At 41.5% G+C, this 20861-nt stretch overlaps 1 long non-coding RNA gene across 1 annotated transcript; it reads right to left on the bottom strand.

Moving 5' to 3' along the window:
* Window positions 1-4917: 4917 nt before the first annotated feature.
* Window positions 4918-19873, bottom strand: LOC140707614 (uncharacterized). Its single transcript, XR_013542175.1, has 2 exons — window positions 11358-19873; window positions 4918-10056 (listed from the first exon to the last, which is right to left on the bottom strand). It is a non-coding gene; the product is annotated as an uncharacterized LOC140707614 (long non-coding RNA).
* Window positions 19874-20861: the final 988 nt, after the last annotated feature.

Below are 20861 nucleotides of genomic sequence, written 5' to 3'. Positions count from 1 at the left end.
ACTCTCTAAGGTAATCTTGGTAGCAGTAATAAGTGAACAATGCTTAGGTAAACAAACAAACAACATTACAATGAAAAGAAAATCATGTGGCCTCAGCACACATAAGACTTCAAAGGCCCAGTGAGCAGTGACCAGCTCAGACTGCGCAGCCCCATCACGAAGGAAATCACCCCTCTTCTTGTGGTCCCCTACAGACAGTGGATCCTGGGCAAATGCCCACTTTGCCCTCTGAATAAAGTGGCCCTGCATGCAGTTTCCATAATGCACATATTTGCTTGCATATTTGTGCTACTATATGCATTTTTATATTTTGTGTTTTCCATTGTTTGTATTTTTCAATTTTAAAAATGCACTCCTGGTTTACATGTATTATTTGATACAGTTATATTCTCTTTTCCTTCGAGTGACCTCAAGATGGCCTACATGGCTCTCCCCACCCACTTCTTGCTCATAACTCTGTGAAGATAGGGCAGGCCATGAGAATGTGTGATTGATACAGCATTGTTCTGTCATAAGCTTCCTGACTGAGTTAGGATTTGAATCCAGGTCTCCTGAGCGCTAACTCAATATTCTAACCATTAAACCAGGCTGAAATATTTCTTTCATCCCTAGCTTGGGCAGAATGAGTGCTCTGGGTGTGGAACCAGAAGTTTGTTCGGACTTCCAGGCAACAGTTTGGCCTTTAAAATAAATTAATACAATACAGTAGGACCCCTATATCTGTGGAGGATTGGTTCCATGGCCCCCTATGGATACTGAAAACTGTGGATAATTGTGAATGCTACATCTATAACATGCTAAAAGAATATATCTATAACATGCTAAAAGAATATATCTATAACATGCTAAAAGAATATATCTATAACATGCTAAAAGAATATATATATATATATATAGAATATATATATATATATATATATATATATATATATATATATATATATATATATATATATATATATATATATATATATATATTATATTAGGTATTTAAGTATTTATGCATTCTATAAATACAGAGATACCTATCAATTGTTTAAATCCTGTTGCTTAGTATAGTAAGTTGCACTAGAGTAAGCCTATTGAATCAGTAGGGGTTTGGTGAGTCAACGTTCATTAATTCAAATGGGCCTAATCTAGTTGTAACTTACTTTAGTGAATCAATGGATTTACAGAGGAGTTGACTCACCAAATCCCTGATGCTGATTCGGTGGGCCTACTCTAATGCAACTAGCTATGCTAAACAAGAGGATTTCAGCCAATAATATATAAATATATACCTATATTCTTGGCTATAAACTGAACATCATAAAATGTTTTAAATATTGCCTATAATTCATTCATTACATATTTTAAATATATTATACATAAGTATACCCAGTATGGTATAGCAGAGTGACAGACAAGGATTCAGGAGGCCTGTCTTCAAATTCCCACGTGGCCATGAAAACTCACTGGGAAATGGAACTAGGAAGATCACACCTGAAATACCACACTTGCCTTGAAAGCCCTACTAGGGATGCTAAAAAGTCAGTTCTGACTTGATGGCACATTGCAACAACAATAAAAAATATGTAAATCTTCATTCTCACTAAGGTCCAGGCATTCTGTGAACCTTATTCTTTGCTTGAGCAATAAATTGCTCAGGTTAAGAGGCTAGACCAGAACTGGGTTTTTTTTTTTTAAATAAGGTGAGGCAATTTTGGTTTGGCCCTCTCTGTTACCTGAGGTCTGCTGAGCTACCCCTGGCTACCCTCTGGCAATCTGCACTGGTAGTGACGACACACCACCAGGAGCAGACTAGCTGTTCCTTCTTGCTGCAGTTATGAGGCTACTGGTGTTTTGAGTCCTCCTTACAAAGATTTCTGCTCTTCAAAAGAAACCCATCGGTCCCTTGAATGTGTGCCTCCTTTGTCTTCCTCTACTCACTTTTGTTGGGGCAACAGAATCAAATAAAACATCCTGCCACCCTTCTCCACAAGGATTAGAGCCCTTGGGTTCTCATGAGAGATTGTATTTATCGCTTCTGATGGACATCTGTGAGCACTAGGAAAGCACAGTCACCACTGGCATAATAATGAGAGGATTTTGTAGCCTAACAAAAGCCAGTACCGTTCAATTTACTCCAGTCGCGTACGACTCATGGCTTTTGATGTCTGTAAGCCACAGTAGACCTGCCTTTAATCTTTACACATGTAACTTTAGCAGCAGTTCTTAGGGGAACATAAATTGAAAGAGGAGAAGTGCAATACAGGCAGGGGGTGGGGGATGGGGAACACCTGTCCACGATTTACAGAGTCTCTGGAACCCAAATGCACTAAACAGGTTGTTTTACATGGAGAAACAGAGCATGGAACTGACTATCCCATTAAAGGGGAGATTTAAGATAAGAATTACAACAGAGAAGGAAACATGGTCTCTGGGTAGGAGAATGATAGCAATCACTTTCTATTATTATGGCACATGTCAGCTCACTAAGCTAGCCCAGTCTTTTTTCATCTAAGCAGCAATTCAGAAGGAAGTGCATTTTCAAACTGAACAATGCTGTGCTACAGGCAAAAACCCAGTGTTTAAATGTGTGAATGTGCATTTCCAGGGCAAATAAATGTTACGTATCCAATGGATTCTACAAGGCTTATCCTTACTAGGGACTGTTTTTTTTTTTTAATTCACATTTGGCTACCAAAATTTTGCAGGAATTTGAGACGGCATGCATGATGGGCAGTGGCTGGGCCAAGAGCATCCACTGAGCTTTGCTACTGAAGAGGTATTTGAGCCCATGCGTCTGTGACCTGATGCTATGCTCTGTCTCATGCTGAATTGGCTAAGGAGAATTTGTGCTAGCCTTCGGTTTTTGGTACTATGGATAGGAAGGTTTATTACAAACACTACTCCTTCATAGCCTGTGCTAATATTTAATTTTAATCAAAATCCCAGGCTTGTGAGATTTGAGACAAAAGAATAGTTGAACACATTGATTGATTGATTGATTGATTGATTGATTGATTGATTGATTGATTGATTGATTGATTGATTGATTGATTGATTGATTGATTGATTGATTGATTGATTGACATACTGCCACATTAGTGTGATGCACTGTTCTGGGCAGCTTACAACAAAAAAATAAAACATGTACTAATTAAACTACAAACAGTAACTTCTTGAAGTTGTAATTCAGGATCCAATAACATCAGTATCTCAGTATACTTTCAACCTTAGACCAATTTATTATCCCTCTAATTTGCGTGGGTGAATGGTGGGGAAAGATGAGGCCCATGTGAGCCCCGTGTGAGTGGGGTGGGATTTCTGCTCCGTGCCAGTGGAAGACTGAATGCAATGAAAGAGCAATTTGCACCTGCACAGCTTAGAGGGAACATTGACTGCGAGATTTTTCAGAAATCAAATATTTCCAACATCTCTCCCATGGATCCTATAGCTCCTATGCAATTCCTTTCATTGTGTGAAAACCATGACAGCTGCAGGAAGGAATGAGGAAATGTTTAATTTTTGAAATCATAATGTTATCCTGCCCAATGGTGATTTCTAGTACAGTCGTTAAAAACGTCCTCCTCTTGCCCTGTGGCTCCCACAGCTTCCACATGATGAAAGGGATTACATGGGAGCTGTAGGAGTTGTGTGACGTAAGCAGGAAATTTTAACTTCCAAAAATGAGGCCCTGTTAATGACATCATCAGGATTCTGCGGGTGGAGTTATACCAATCGGATTTCAGCCATCATTTTTATTATTTAACTCTATTTTATTTGCAAGTCTTTTAAAATATATATCTCAGAAATAAAAGTAAATAGCTACAACAATAAATGCATGTGACTTTGAAATTTGACATTTTTTCATAGGAGGGATGAGACAGTACGTAGTGTTTTCCAACAGGTATAAATAGAGATTGTCACTCTTGAATTGGCCTCCTCAGCCACACTAGACGCTTTTCCAAGTCCTCCATACAGAGCACGTTACCATAGTCTTTCGAGACTGAAGGATGCCTAACTAATGGTGATAGCATGGTATGGAGGGCAGCAATGGTATTTCATATCTAATGTGATCTCCAACAGTCTGTGAGAGATACATGGTAACTTGAGAGAATTAACTTCTGATATTTTGGGAACGACTGCTGTCCTATAAAACATAGCACACACTATGTGATTGTATTCAGTATTTTACACTAAATTTTAAAAATAGTTAATATCAGTAGATGGCAGTGCTCAGTTTCTAAAAACAGGTGCAAGGGTTGAAGACTGAAAAGCTTCTTTGTGAACTTTATGCCCTGGTTGCTAGATCCCATTTGGATGTGTGCGACTGGCCTATTCTGGGCGGAAATGCACCTAGAACATGCTTAGGGATGTCCTTTTTGTTGTCAGCTTATTTAAGCCAGGGCTGAGCAAGGATGTTTTCAAAACAGGATCTCAAGAGACTCCCCGGCTGCTGTAGGCTCAAAAAGCCATGCCAGTAGGCATTTGTATACATTTGATGTTCATGTTTAGAAGCCAGATGAATTGGAAATCCTTGGTAATTTATTCAATGCATCAAGAAATGAGGCGTCCCCTCCCTCCTCACCCAGTTAAGCACTCTGACCAACATTCTTAAGAGGATAAGAAGAGCCGTGCCGAATCAGATCAAAGGCTTGTTTAGCCCGTCTGTTTACATAGTGATCAATGAGTTGCGCTAATCGGAAGCTCACAAGCAGGACATCAGCAGAAAAGCATGCGTGATCCCTGTCCCTTAGCAAATGATGTACAGATATACTCTGCCGTCCACTGTCGGTCATGTTCAGTAGTGGCTGGTGCCCCTTATGGCTGGGTAGGGATGAAATGCACAGCAGCAAATGGCAGTGATACCAGGAGAAAAAGTGGTTTTCATAAAGACAGCAGGAAGGTAAGCAAGTATTCAAACAAACAGAGGCAGGTACGTAGGCAGGCATTTGCTCAGGCACCACCTTACTCCCACTCCTTTCCTTCACAGCGCATCTGAACAGCAGAAAAACATGCCTTGCCCCCAATTAGAGATAGTTCCTATTGCTGCTTCCCCTCTTCTCTTCTCTTCACACACACACACACACACACACACACACACAGAGAGAGAGAGACAGAGAGAGAGAGAGAGAGAATGCTTACATGCATTCCTGCCTGAAAAAAAAGATCTTCGAGTGACCCCGGAAGGACAAGAGGGAAGGGGCCAGCCTGGCAGTTCATTTCAAAGACTGGGAGCAACCCAAGGCAAAACAATCTAGAGGAGCTGAAGGCGGGGAGTCTGCACAGTATTATTTTACCGTAACACACGTGTGCCACTATAATGCATGGTGTCTGTCTGTGTGCACTGAAGTAATAAATACATTTAGGATTGTGGGACAAGCGCACACACCATCCACAAACACCTGTGACCAAAAGCCCTAATCTTCCAACAGCATGGGATGTATTTGCAGGCTAGGTGGACTCTCCTTAGAGTACAGTATTTGGTCTTAGGATAACATGGAGAGAATTATAAGGGAGAGTGAGACCTACGAAGAAAATACTAATTGGCAAATTCCCTTGGAAAGGAAAAAATGTGTATCCTTTCCCTGTTTCCACCAAGCCCACACAAAGGTATGGGGGGGGGTGATTCGAAGAATTGAGCTATTTCTCTTTAAAAGAAGAGGACATGTCAGCAGGTGTAGTTTTCCATTTGTGACAAGCTGCTCCAGACCTCCACTTCTGCAACAGAAAAAAAAGCCCTTCTTTGCATTTGGTTATTAGTTTACTCAACTGAATTTCAAGGAGGTAGATCCTTTGTGCATTTGTTAACATTTTTGAACAGCTCAAGGGAACGAACTCCATCTATAACTGCATTTCAACATCCTCAAGTGACACATGGAAAACATTAATATTAAACAGAAGATTTTGGATGAATATACTGTATCTCCCTTCCCTGGTTTTTCCCCCCTCCTTCTCTCTCCTTGTTGAAGGGGCTTTGGTTGATGGCTGTTCTTCCTTGATGTCCTGTTGAAAAATGTGGCACTCTCGGTGTACTACAGACATGCATACTTTTTTTTTATTGCAAAATAAATAGCTGCAGTTTCGCCCTCACTTCCTAGATGTTGGAGTGCTAGGAGCAGAGCCCAATTCAACAAGGGATATCTATGAATAGCAGCAAGGCTGTGTGCACATACCTGATGCAGATATGCTGCTGGATGTCCATTCCATGTTGTCATGCTCCAGGGTCCATCATCTTGTCTTTATGTTGTGTTGTTGTTGTTTACTTCAGACTTATGGTGGAACTGAATTATTGTCCTCCAAATGATCATTAACAGCTCTTCTTGGGTCTCGCAAACTTGATTGAGTCAATCCATCTCATATTTGGTCTTCCCTTTTCCATGCTGCCTTCAACTTTCCCCAGTATTATTGTATTTTGTAGTGAGTCTGGTCTTCTCATGATGTGTCCCAAGTATGAGACCCTCAGTTCAGTAATTTTTGTTTTTAGAGATAGAGTGAATTTGGGATTGATTTGATCTAATGCTCAGTTATTTGTCTTTTTAGTGATTCATATCAACAAAACTCTCCTTCATCATTTTTTTTCAAATGAAAAGGGTTTTTCCCCCCTGTCAGGTTTTTCACTGTCTAGCTTTCACATTTGTACACAGCAATAGAAGATATCAAGACAATCTTGGTCTTCATTGAGACATCCTTATTCTAATCAAAGTTACTTCATAGCTTTCACTCTGTGAAAGAAGTGAATGTATACATATAGGCCCATACAACCAAGTAAGAACTCTGCTCAGAAATAACGTCTATGTTGGCTCGGGCATGTTGTGAGAACGGGTGATGGTGGATTCCAAAAGATCTCCTGTATGAAGAATTCATGCAGGGAAAGCACCCCAGAGGGAGACCACTGCTGCAATTCAAGGATATCTGCAAGCAGGATCTGAAGGCCGTAGGAATGGACTTCAACAGATGGGAAACTCTGACATCTGAGCGATCAGCCTAGAGGCTCTCCCATTTTGAAGAGGCACTTGTTCAACAGGCTGAGGCAAAGAGGCAGTCCTGAAACCAGCCAAATCAGGGAGCTGGACAGGGGACAGATTGTATTTGTCTTCAGCGTGGAAGGGATTGTCACTCTCGAATTGGCCTTCTCAGCCACACTAGACACTGTTCCAAGTCCTCTATTGAGAGCACATTACCATATTCTCTCGAGACTGAAGGATACCTAATCTAATCTAACTTCACAGCTGTTTTTTCAAGTCTCATTCTTCTTCTAATCTGTTAGCTGCAGAGTACTTTGGATTAATGACTGAACTGAGGTAAAGAAAATCTTTAACAATTTTGAATTTTCATTTGGCACCCTTAAAATTATTTAAGCTCTTGACATGAGTAGCCTAATTTAGGAGGGGAATAAGGCTATTTGCTTTTGCCATAGTTGAGCCTCTGGAAGTTGAAGATCCTTGCCAATCTGCTGTAAATTATGTGGGACTATATTATTTTTCCAGGAAAAAACTCACTCCTGGGTTGAAGGTAGGTGCAAACTCTGTGATACAAATTAATGTTTACATATAGGCCCATACAACCAAATAAGAACTATGCTCAGAAATAATCATCACAACACTTTTGTCCCTAGTCTAACCTTTACAGTATGCTTCTCCCTTTACAGTAGTATGAAAGCTGGAAGAAAAATGGATGTTTGTTATTTAATTGTCAGGAGTATTGACTTACGGGCTCTGTGTGTTTCATCTTTGCCTTGTGGAGTATTAAGTTCTAGACTGGCAGAAGATATGAATTAGGGCACAAGGCTCCATTTCCAGAGGTTGTCTTTCTCCAGCGACATGGTGTGGTGGTGGTGGTGGTGGGCACAGTTTAAGTCAAGTTGTTCTTCTCCTGATGTTTGCAGAGTTGCACAGACAACTGAAGTAAAAATTTAAACACTGACCAGTGTTAAAATGGGCACCTCTGTTTCCTTTGGGGGCAGTTATTGGAAGGCTCTTATGCTATGGAAATTTGAGCATAGGAATAGATTGGAAGAGCAAAGGAAACCGCTGTAATGCCCCTTTGTGAACTTCTTCTGTGTCCAATTTGTTCACAAAACTATCCAAATGCTGAACTATTGTATGACAGTTTGCATTGTCATCAATTCAGCTGCTGCGCAACTTCAGTGCAGAAATTCGTGCAAAGTCCATGTTCTTGCTTTGCTCTATTCTTAGCCTCACCATTTGAATATCAACTGAAATCACTGGCAGGCTGGGGAGAAATCAAGCGTAAAAAGCCCAGGGTCTTCCAAGCTTGCTCAGTTCTACTCACTGTTACCTATTATTAAATCAGAGGGAAGACCTAGAAAAGCAGTAGCCATCACGAATGAAAAACAACACAATGGGCAGTGCGGCATGACCCCATACAAAGCCTGGCGATAGTTCTAATGGACTGAATGTGACCCTCTATGATGAATTAGGAGTTAATGTCCTGTTCTGGAGAAACTGAGGGTGAGAGCTCCTAACTGCCATGTGGCTAACAATGGTTGCAACCCACAGTTGATACAATATGGTTGTTACCTGCCATCAAGTTAGAACTGACTTGTAGCAACCTTAATAGGGCTTTCAAGGTAAGTGAAGTATAGTGAAGTATCTAAGGAGTGATGTGGAGATAGTTAGCCATGACTAACATCAGTCAATTGGCATTCAGTGGCACTTCATTGGGACTCATTTTGCCTTGACCGGGGACTGGCATGTGTTCCTTATTATGTGTGTTTTTCGTTATGTGCAATGTCCAGTGTCCTTTCCCCTGACAAAATGTTCACACACCCCCCCCCCCAAGGGGTTCAACTACTGTTATTTTCTCCTCACTGGAGGCCAGTGTGGAGCCCTAGCCAAGCCACATCCTGACTTGTTATTTTAAACGAGATCTTCTCTATTGGGCTCCTGCAGCAAGTAGGGAAGTAATTCAGTACTGTAAAATAGGAGAGGCTTGCAAGAGAGATCAGTTCACAAAGCAGATCTGACACAGTTCCATTTGTTATCAAAAGAGGAAACTTCTCTAAAATGAAGGAACTCTAGAAAGGAAGTTGAAAGATCATGCAAGCTAACAGGTGCTAAACCCTTTTCTGCACAACTATAAAAGATGCAGGGGGCTTGTCTTCTTTTTGCATCCAGGCCCACATCACACAGCTCAGTCCAAGAATGATGGGCTTCAGAGTTCATGCTGACATGTTCAGATAGGGTGGTTTTTAATAGGTGATTGAGGTGGGACAATTCCGTGTTTAAAACATGCAAAACTGCTGCTCTTACACTGTCTATGAGCGACAGATGAGCGATATTAAAGCATTAGCTGCAGTGCATAACACCAAGGATCACAGCCAGGAAGCACTTGAGGGAGAAATCCTCTGAGGCATTCTGTGAAAAAGAAGAACCCCAATGAAGAGAAGTCCTTCCAGAGTGTAACCTCTGCAGTGAATGTATAGTAGAATATTTGCTGGAAAAAAACATGGCTCGCTTAGGAGAGAGTCAGGTTTTGTCTTCTACATATTAACTCTGTTTTGAGAATATTTTGTATTTTTGTTTGGTTCTTTAAAAACAGCATAGGGTTTTTAACACATGCGAGACTCTGAAGGTTGTTTTGTATATGCATGGTTTTTCACCCTCTGGTTATTCAGCACCCTATTCAGCTGTTACAAGAGCATATAGTATCAATATGGGAAGAGGCACAATGGACTGGCTCCAGTTTTTGCTGCCTTGTAGACTGTAGTGTGCCTGAATAGGTGTGCATTATAGGCTTTTTCTTCCCAATAAAGTGATCTGAGAGGGCTACTGACTCTTCCAGCTTCTGAAATGAATCTTTCACCCATGCTGCACCATTCATGGCATTTGTTTCCTCTAAGGCCATTCATTTAAAATGTCTTTGTTGGTCTCAGATAACACCGGATACACACTCCCATACAATGAATAAAACATACAATCAATAAATTGCAAAAGCAATCATCATAAAACTGGAAAAATAATAATTTACTTACCTTTCTGATGTGTTGCTATGAAATTACCACAGGGAGCTCAATTTACTGCCTTGCCAAGTTCTTAGATCTAGGACCTGAAATTACAGTCAAAGACAATCAAAAACCTAGATGATGACAGGTTGCCAGGAATGGCTTAAGAAGCAGCGTTCTTAGAGGTCTTGTCTTTAAAGTGTGTGCCAGCTGTTGGACCAAAATTGGGCAGTCTGAGGCTTGCCTTTGTATCTAATCCCAAACCATTAGAACTGAGGAATATTTTGCCAGTAGGAGTGGATGATATTGGATCCAAAAAGATTATTTGTATGTGTAGGGATACGTTGAAACTCCACAGTCCTACTCACATTTACTCTGGAGTAGCACTCATTCTCACGCTAGAGAAAGTATATTTAAGCTGGCCATCAGAGACCACAGTAGAATAAATGGGATCTGGTGAAATTATGATCCTGCATGTTTTGTTGGACATCCCATAGACTAGTATAAGGTGTTCAAAGATAATGCCTGCTCAGGCATAGGATTGGCTGTAAGTCTGCACTTCTACATGGAGGGGTTGAAATGCACATGCAGCAAGAGGCATTTTTACTAGTTTTAGTAACCAAAAAGGATGGGCAAGCAAGCTGTGTTTCAATAAGACCTTGGCTTCTGTGTTCAGTCAGGTGACATATATGGCTTTGACATAAAAAGGAGATGGACACTCGGGAGATTCAGTAACAAGAGAAGGAAGCGTCCCTCACTTCCCCCTGCCTTCTACCTCAAATCTGCTGCCGAAGCATCTGGAGCTTAATGGCATAGCTGGCCCAGCTGATAGGTGCTCAGATCTTGACATAAATTCTGTATAAATCGGTGGCAATGAAGAAGATAAGGAAAGACACTAAGGCAAAGAGAAAAGGATAGATAATTTGAAACAGAGTGGTCCCATTAGTGGACTTGAAGGTCATGATAAAGTGGAATTAGGTCTATGAGAGCCTAGAGAGCTGTTGGCGGTTTAAATGAATTCCTAATTCCAACTCTGTTAGAGGCAGGCCATGCTCCTGAGCATTCTTCCCTCCCCTAGCCAAAAATTATTTGAGTTTCAAAAAGTGGGGGAATGAGGGGCCCTCAGATTGCCTGACTGTCCTTTGTTTTAAGAGGTGGGCCATAAATTCCAAACTGCTAGCTGAGGAGGGGCTTGAAAGCAACTTGCATATTGCACTGTCTCCACCTAAGAAGTGAACCTGGCTTTAACATCATCAGCCCTGTGAATCTGGGTCTTTAATAACAGCATATAGGTTGGAACTACCCACAAGAACTCCATGCACAGCCTTGAAGAAGATGATTTATCATTGAAAGCTCACGGTTTGTTTTTTGTTTTATATTCTTAATGATCGATTAAAGGTATTACCTGTTCCTGTATTTGTATTGTTTCCACGACCATGTGGCCTTTTCCTGATTCTTCCATTCTCATCATCACTATAACCTTCTTAATTTCTTGCCTGTTTCCATGTCTAGTTTCATAAAGGAGTCCTTGCTCTTTACTGGCATTGTATGTTCCTTGCAGCTGACTGTAATGTTGTAGAGCACAAATGTGTTCTAAGGATGGGCAAATGGTAAAATCAAGCTAGCCCCACCATATGCGTTTGATTCCTTTTGCTAACCCCTTGACTCAAACAATGAGTCTTAGTCCTGAAGAAATCTTCTTAATTCATTTTAAAGAAACATGTAGGCAAAATGTTTGATGCTTTTCACAATCATGGCCATTTAACTGTCATTGGGAAGTGATCAGATCCATGTGTGCAATTACTTATGCTGAATGAGAGAACATTGTGTATCAACATATTGAAAAAGATTGCAGATGCAATAAAATATGTTGTTCAAATAATGAGAAATACTGGATAATCATTGTTGCCTCTTGGCAATGGCCCTCAACACATCTTCCAAAGCAATTATTACTTGTGGGCCTGGAGTCTTTGCTCTGCACATGGAGTTTGCTTCCCACATATGTGTCCTTATTTATTTCAGTTCATATAGGCTTGCTTGGTCAAACTTAAGGCAGTAACTTATGTTTATAAAACCAAACCAAGCTGTTCTTTGGACTTTGATTTAGGATGCATGCATGAGAAAAGAAAGGTATATAAAAAAGCATGATTTTAAAATCTCAATTTGGTAATGAATGGAGGCTGTTGAATGAACTGTTTCTGAAACACCCAATTAGGTGAAAACAAGCAGGACTGCTTTCTGTGTGTGCAATTATTTTTGACACTTTAACAGAAATAGCATTATTTTATTTAGGTGGAAAATTGTGCTAAGATGATTTAGTTATGTTCTTCAGCATTTTAAAAGAGCACAATGAATGTATAAGGAATTAATCTAAGGATGTTGCTGGAATAATAAATTTTACTGTACATTTCTTGATACAACTCAAGCTGCATGACTGTTTGCCTTCAACATGCAAATTGAAAGATGTCTTGTTCTGGTAAACAGATTGTTGTGATGATATACAGGGATACTCAAACTGCTCTGTTTACCAAGTTCATTGCATGCTTCATTGGTTTTCTCTTTCTAGCTTCTCATGGCATATGAGATGCCAGAAAGCACAGATAGGCAGTCCATACGACTTACAAGTAATCTGTTGGTCAGGACCCAAAGATGGGAAGATACATCATGTGCTCCTGACTGCAGTCACTCAGGCTGGACTGGGTTTTTGAAAAACCTGGAAGTAACTAGGTACAAATAATGAGCCACTTGAAGTGGCAGCTGGTGCCCATGGTGGTGGTTGTGGAATGGAATGGAGTGGGGAGGGGAAGTTAGTTAAAACAACCAAGGGGTCCTCTCTCTCTCTCTCTCTCTCTCTCTCTCTCTCTCATTCTATGTAAACCCCCCCCCCCCACAGAACAGTGGTTCACCTGTCCTAATGAAGAAGGAGCCATTTATAAAGAAGTTCTTTTCCAATATTGAAGGTATGACTACATAACATCACAGGTGTAACTTAACAAGGGATAATTTCACTCATTTTGTGGGAATCTCACTGACACAGTGGGATGTTTGGGCAGGAGGTCTCAACACTGTGAGACTGGGAAAAATCACAGAAAATGAGAAATTTGGTGATCATTTGCCATCTTTATAACGGATAGCTATTTCAGGGTGGACAAGGTCCCTGTATGAAGGAGCTGCCCTACAAAGAGAGGAGCCAGGCCAGAAACATCTAGAAAGCAAGGCCAAGAAACAGAGTCCTACCAGAAGGTAACAAGCAGTAAGAAGGATCCATATTTGGAGCCAAAGTTCAATAACAATCCATGGTTTAACCATTCCTGCTCTAAACCCTACTGTAGCTGGGACTAGAAGTTGGATTTAGCCTGTAGCCATTAAAAGCACTCCTTGTTGATAAAGAAGGAGGAGCTGGTTCTGTGCTTATGTTTTACCAAGCAAGCTAAGCAGAGATGTAAATAGCAATTTTGGTGCACAAGCAGCATCGTTATTGTGTTTTCAGTGCAATCTGATGCTCCTTTGGAACACATAGATAGGGATTCAAAGAACGTGCAAAGTTCTGCTACCATCCACCCCTGCCTGGCCCATCCAGGGACTGAATTTAGAAGAAGGAGAAGCACTGCTGCCCCCATGGTCCTATGGCAAAAATCAAAAAGAGGTGCAGTAGCTAGTGTAAGGCAATGGAATATGTAGTACTTGTTTCTCAGACCTTCCACAAGTGGAGTTTATCTACTTGGGAAAGAGACTTTGTTTTACTGTATTTCTGCCTGCAACAGACTGGTTCCAGATTACACCGAGAGGAAGAAGAGAAACACCATCTTAATTGTGTGTCAGCAGAAATCCATGAGAACTATGGAGATGGATTTTGGAAAATTACGTCTTGGAACATGGAATTCTGAACAAAGACTTTTAAGCTGATTGGATATCATTACGTGAGAGACACTTTGATTTAAGTTACAGGAAGTGAGGTCAGAGAAGAAGAGAAGGATGGAAAGCTCTTTCAACCCTTTGGAGCTGTTGGAGATTAGTGACAAGTAGTCATGATTAAGGTAAAGGTTCCCCTTGACATTTTTAGTCCAGTTGTGTCTGACTCTAGGGGGCGGTGCTCATCCTGTTTTCAAGCCGTAGAGCCAGCGCTTGTCCAAAGACAGTTTCCGTTGTCACGTGGCTAGCATGACTAGGGATCGACATTTTACCTTCCCACTGTGGTGGTACCTATTTATCTACTCACATTTACATGCTTTCGAACTGCTACATTGGCGAGGAGCTGGGACAAAGCGACGGGAGCTCACTCCGCCGCATGGATTCGATCTTATGACTGCTGGTCTTCTGACCCTGCAGCACAGGCTTCTGAGGTTTAGCCCGCAGTGCCACCACGTCCCTCATGATTACCTAGGGGCAATATAGCCAGTAGCAGGAATAGCTTTAATTAAGTAATTGAGCTATTAGGAGTTTTATTGGGAATTGCTAAAGTTGCTTTGCCTTGTAACGGTGCGAGGTAATCTGTTTTGATACTTTATATTTTTCATATTTTTAATACCTTTTAAACAAATCTTTTCATATTTAACCAAAGTGTGAAGTCTTGAGGGGAACAAGGTTGAGTTGCCTAAAGAAAGTGCCTTGCCCGTGAAGTTGTGCTAATTACTTCTGTTATTTGGGTGTTCTACTGGGTCAGGCTGGTGTGCAAGTCTCAAAATACACAACCAATAGAATTTCTGTTTCAAAATAAGGGAACATCTAGTGGAAATCTAGGTTTAGAAGCTTGCTCATGGTTATCCAATCAAACACCCTCTTAGGGTTCAAGGGATGGTGGAATTTGGGGACTGAAGTCAGCACCTTCGCCTAGCGAATTCTCCTTTGAGAAGGAGTATTCCTGACAGTTAGCTTACTTGGGAAGAAAAACACAGAGTGGTGGCATCAGCAGTGAAGAGCCTTAGAAAGTCACACTACCTTCAAAAACATGAAAATAGGAATTGGGAAAGCAGCTTATATTGTGGGAAGAAAAGACAAGTGGTGGCCGGGTCACAACAGCAACAGAGGTGTGAGGATGGATGGCAAGCAACAGCAGCCAAGGCCGCTGGAGTGTGTCGCCTGCTCCTGCTGCTGGAGAAGAAAAAGAAAGCCACACTTCCTTCCAGCTACTTCTCCTTAGGGCCACGATCCCAAGGTAGAAAGAGGGTGGCTTGGAAAGTTGCCCATTTGAAAAGACAGCCAGTGGGAGGCCACCTCCTTCTCCGGAGTTAGAGGGAGCAGACAACAAGGAAGGCAGGGAGGGAGTTTACTAAGGCAGCAGTAGTGAAGAGCAATGTCAGCAGACCTCCTACTTGGATGTTGGCTGGTTTGGGAGTCAAAAAGACACAGTGAGGTTGCCTTCTTCTCCAGAGGTGGAGCAGACAACATGCTTCTTGATTGCTACCAGGTCTGCAACCGTCATCCTTGCTGCCATCCCCTCCAGCTTCTTCAAAATTAGCTGCTTTCCATGTTCTCCTCGTCACCTTTGTCTGAGGTGGAGAGGCAGCCCGCCACCACTCATCGCTACAGCAAAACGCTACTGCCAGGCTTCCAGTTCGAAGGGGATTGGGGTGGTGACAGGCAGCTCTGACACAGAGTAAGGGGCACTCTTGAAATGATTAGCGTTTCCCTCCTCTTGGGGTTTTGTGACTGGAGGCCAGAAACAGAGCACAGGGCAGCCGTGGCACCTTGCACCACCACAGTTAAGCCTCTGGGACTAAGTCATATCCTTCCAGGTGTTTGCAGTCATCTTTATCATGTACACTTTCCAGATAGGCAATACAAAAAACAAACAAGCAAGCAACACAAAATGTCAACTTCCATTTGTCTTTGCATTTGTCTTACTTGTGTTGTGTTCATTTCTCCCGACAACACACTATCCCATACTTTTTAATATTATGTATTAGTAATAAAACCCATACACCTTTCTGTATTCTAGCTACTTCCATGTTGCCAGTAATAAGGAGAGTATTTGATCTCTGTACAATGTATTTGAATTTTACTGAGTAAAAAAGAACAGAGTGCTCCAGCCGTGTTGAGCTTTGCATGTGCCCTTACAGAGTGGGAGGTGGGAGAACCCAGAGGCAGCACGGGCACAGATGGGCTACGTTTGGCACTGAGGCTCAGGCCATCGCTCAACCTAGTTTTAGGATCAAAACTCTTATCTCCATCAAACCATCTCATCCTCTTCTCCGTCTGTAAAGTGGCAACAATATTACTGAGAGATATTTATAATAATACAATACGTAATATTAGAACTGCAGAGCTGGAAGGGACCCTGTGGATCACTGAGTCAGCCCCTGTCAAGGAGACACAGTGGGGTATCGAACTCCCAACCTCTGGTTCTGCAACGAGATACCTAAACCACTGAGATTTCCAGAACTCCTTTACTGCTTACAGGCATAATAAAATTGTTTCTCCTGTAGAAGGAATGGCAATTATATCCAAGTTTCAGTTTTTCTTTGTATCAGAAAGGACACTCAATATGACAACCATGTTGCTGTTTGAATATCCTTTGGCAACTGACCTTTGAGATGTAGTGTCTATAGATTGGTTAGGATCCTGCTGAGATTTAAAGAGAATTTGTCATTTTGAAATGTATGGAGGTGATCACTTCCATCCAGGCTGATACAATGAGCTTTTTTTTTTTTTGAATTGTTATAATTTCACCTTCAGTTTTAAAAACGTTATAGATTTGTGTTAAAATACACAAAAATAACACGATCCTTGCCTTTTATGCTGACACAGATAAGAGAGTAAATAAGTGGAAAGGAGAAAGGATGATGTTTTTGTGTTTTTGTAAGTAAAACTATAAAGGTAACAGAGATGGTAGGGTCAAGGCAACAATTGTTGCACAGGACAATTCTCGAAATATATATCATCATAGATAGTAGCGAGTTCTCTCACTTTTGTTCACTTATGGTAACCTGTGTTCTTCTACTTTCTAGAGGGCACATTCATCCACTTCACTTCATTTTCTGCCATAGAATTAAGAGGCTGCTATTCAGTTCTGTATTCATTGCTGTGGCTTGATTATTCACTCATCCACCAAACAAGCATTGATAACATAATCAGTTTATGAAATTATTTGCAAACAATGACAACAAACAGGGCTGCAACAGAACTGAGGTTTATGAGGGACATGACTATGAAATGGAAGGAGGGATGAAAGATGGTACAAGAATACCTAAGTACTTATACTTAAGTACTTAGGTACTATATGAGTGCTTCATCTTGGTTCATGGGTCATCAAACTTGACGACCCATGGACCACAAACTGCTCCCCAGTGCCCTGACGAACCACAAATCAATTTGTTGGTTCAGGTCTTTTTTTAAAGACAGCCCCTGGGGCTATTAAAAAAAAGCCCCAGCCCCCCACAACTTTCTTGTGGGGTATAGAAAGAGGGGGAAAGCCTGACCCAAGCCATCCCCAAGCCCGGGGTGTGTGTGTTTCCTTCTGGCACATTTTAGCAAGCCGCTGGAAGGGGAAATCCCTCTCTGCTTAAGCCCCTGAGGAACAACTGATCAGACTGTACCTAAAGGACCCTTATGAATGGTTTCTTAACATCCTGGAGAGAAGTGATAAGTGGGGTGCTGCAGAGTTCTGTCCTGGGCTTGGTGTTGTTCAATGTCTTTATAAAGGATGTAGATAAAGGAGTAGAGGGGATGTTCAGCAAATCTGGGAGTGAGACCAAACTCGGAGGGAGATCTTATACCTCAGAAAAGAGAATCAGGGTTCTTGGCTCCATTCTTCACAAACAAAGTGAATTTTGACATGAATTTCAACTTTGTGATGGATGTAAAAGTCTGCATTTAAACATAAAAACAGGGTGCACGTATTCAGGATGGGTAACATCTGGAATGGAAGCAATACATGTGAAAAAAAGATATAGGAGTTTCATTATAACTCATATATAACACAAATTAAATATGAGCCAATAGTACAAAGTGGCAACAATAACAAAAAGGGATGCAATTCTAGGCTGCCTCAAAAGAAGTACAATGTCCAGATCATGGCAAGTACAGTAATAGTACTACACCATTTAGCTTTGTTTTCAGACTTCACCAACTGTTCTGGCCACCCCACCTTAAGAAGAATATAAAAAATTTAGAACATGTTCAGAGGGCAGCCAAGATGGTAAAGATATGGAAACAAAACTCTTTGAGGAATGGTTGAGGGAACTAGGCATGTTCAACTTGCAGAAGATTTGAGGGGTGGCCATCTGCAACTACCTGAAGGACATGGAGAAAGTTGTATGAATCTCCATATTTGAAATGGGTACATGAATTAATAGAATGGTAAGTAAACAATTTGTTTTATCTTGTTAGTTAAAGGATAAATTTTGTCAGAATATTACTCTGCTGCCCAGCTTCTCTTCATTAGTAGAGTGGGGTGTCAACTGTACAGAAGGGAAACCGATGCCTGCTCTACAGTATATAAACGGTGTCATTTATTTCTCTCTTCTCAAGCAACTTGATTATAACAATGAAACCTTCCAGATAAAATTCTCTTGTAACACAATATTTTTTTTCAGTGAAAGAACCAATAAAGAAACATGAAGATCAGTGACCTATGGAGTCTTTGTGGTTGTTGTGACACCTGTAGCAGCTGCCTTCCTTGCCTTCGGGAACTCATATATATCAGGGCAATATAAATAGCTGCAGGGGGAGTCACTGCCTGAAATACAAAAGACTGGCTGAGAAGGGGAAATGGAGCTGTTTCCAGAAATAGCTAATCCCTCGTCGTCGTTGCAGAGTAATGAGCAAGACAGAGGACATATACTTCATCTGAAGGAAGCGTGTGCTACAGAGGCAGAGATGAGCTGTAACAGCTCTATCTGGGGCAAAAACCACCACAATCTGTAACAATGAAAATGTGGACAAAAGGTGATGGTGTAATATATCACAACACAGTGCAGTAACAACTTGATCCAGATCAATGGCTTACTTGTAGAACACAAGGGGATGACTAGGGTGTGGGGGAAATTATGATGGGGATGTAAGACAATGAACAATATGCATCTCTAAGTAAAACACGGTTAAGCACATTTATCTGTTCTACAGAGTTATGGTGAAATGCTTCAAGAGCACTGGAGAAAAGAACATTGCTCCTTTGCCTTTGGTAATGGCTATTAGACACTTTTGACCTCTTTGATTTTTTCCTGATAGAAGACGACAGCTGGAAACTGAGCAGTTAGGAAACAATCACAGTGTTAAAGCATGGCCAGACTGACATCCTTCATTGTCGTGCAGGGGGATGAAGGCGGCAGTAAATGCTGGGATTTCAGAATTGTGTATGGCAGCCGGTTGGCTTTCCTTCCTGCCACTTGCTGGCTCATATATAACTCATATATAACTGGCTGGGGATTTGGAGGATTTGTTGACAAAGTGAGCTGGAGGGAGGGGGCTGACTGGGCTTCATGCGCTAGAAAGATTTCAGGCAGCCCACAGGTTGCAGAGGCAACGAAAATTAGACTTACAACAACTTTCCCCACAGTTTAGGCACTTGACGGTCTATGCAGATGCCTGTCACCAATGACCACACACAGTCTTCAGAATTTCAGGAATGTCATCAATTTGTCCTGAGAGTGAGTCCGTATTTTATTGCTATCAAAACAGCACGCAAGATTATGCGGTTGTACTCCACATTAGCAATTCCATGAGAAAAAAACTCTCTGCATCGTATGTATGTATGTATGTATGTATGTATGTATGTATGTATGTATGTATGTATGTATGTATGTATGTATGTATGTATGTATGTATGTATGTATGTATGTATGTATGTATGTATGTATGTATGTACGTACGTACGTACGTGGTGGTGCTGTGGGTTAAACTGCGGAAGCCTCTGTGCTGCAAGGTCAGAAGACCAGCAGTCGTAAGATCGAATCCATGCGACGGAGTGAACTTCCGTCGCTTGTCCCAGCTCCTGCCAACCTAGCAGTTCGAAAGCATGTAAAAATGTGAGTAGATAAATAGGTACCACCTCGTAGGGAAGGTAACTGTGCCACCCCCAGACCTACTGGAGTATCCCACCCTGTAGTTATGCTGCCACCAACCATTCGCTCTACCAAGTCACCCAGACCAGGAATGGATTTTAATAAACAAAAGAACAAGGTTTATTGAAACAACAAACAGGGTAAATAAAAGGATCAGGTAAATAGGATACTGGAACTTGGTATAGTCCCAATCATACACATACAACAGATTGGTTCCCACGGAACACTTTAAGGTAACGCACAGACCCTGAACCTATCAGTTCTGGCTACCTAGATAGAAACCTGAACCTATCAGGTATGTACTATCTGACGAACAGTTGTACCCAGTCTGACCCACCGTCTGACCCACAGACTCCAACTCCACTTCTCCACACCCGCTCCAAATATATATACAGTACAGCTCCTCCCCCCGATGTCCCGCCTTCCACTCCCCATAGGATGGAACTTTCCCTCCAAACCCATGACAGACAGGTACCATCAGTGCTGTATGTGACAGTAACGTCGTTCCGTGTCTAGTCGCGCTGACCACGTGACCATGGAAACTGTGTTTGGACAAACGCTGGCTCTATGGCTTGGAGACGGGGATGAGCACCGCGCCCTAGAGTCAGACATGACTGGACTAAATGTCAAGGGGAACCTTTACCTTTATGTATGTATGTATTGTTTTAACTGACAACTCATAGTGCTAGAGCACTTTCTGAGTGGTTTACCCCTTAATGATGCAAATAACACTTTGCCCCTCATCAAGCTGGTACTCATTTTATTGGCCATGGAAGGGGGAAAGGCTGAGTCAATTTTGAACTGGCTACCTGAACCAATCAAGATAAAAATGAGGTTGACTGTAGTATTGCAATTTAACCACTAGGCCTTAATGATTTTGATTATGTGTCCACACCACAGTGTGTATC

Source organism: Pogona vitticeps, chromosome 1, assembly GCF_051106095.1.
Source record: "Pogona vitticeps strain Pit_001003342236 chromosome 1, PviZW2.1, whole genome shotgun sequence".
Taxonomy (NCBI): domain Eukaryota; kingdom Metazoa; phylum Chordata; class Lepidosauria; order Squamata; family Agamidae; genus Pogona; species Pogona vitticeps.
This window is presented reverse-complemented; position numbering and strand designations above follow the sequence as displayed.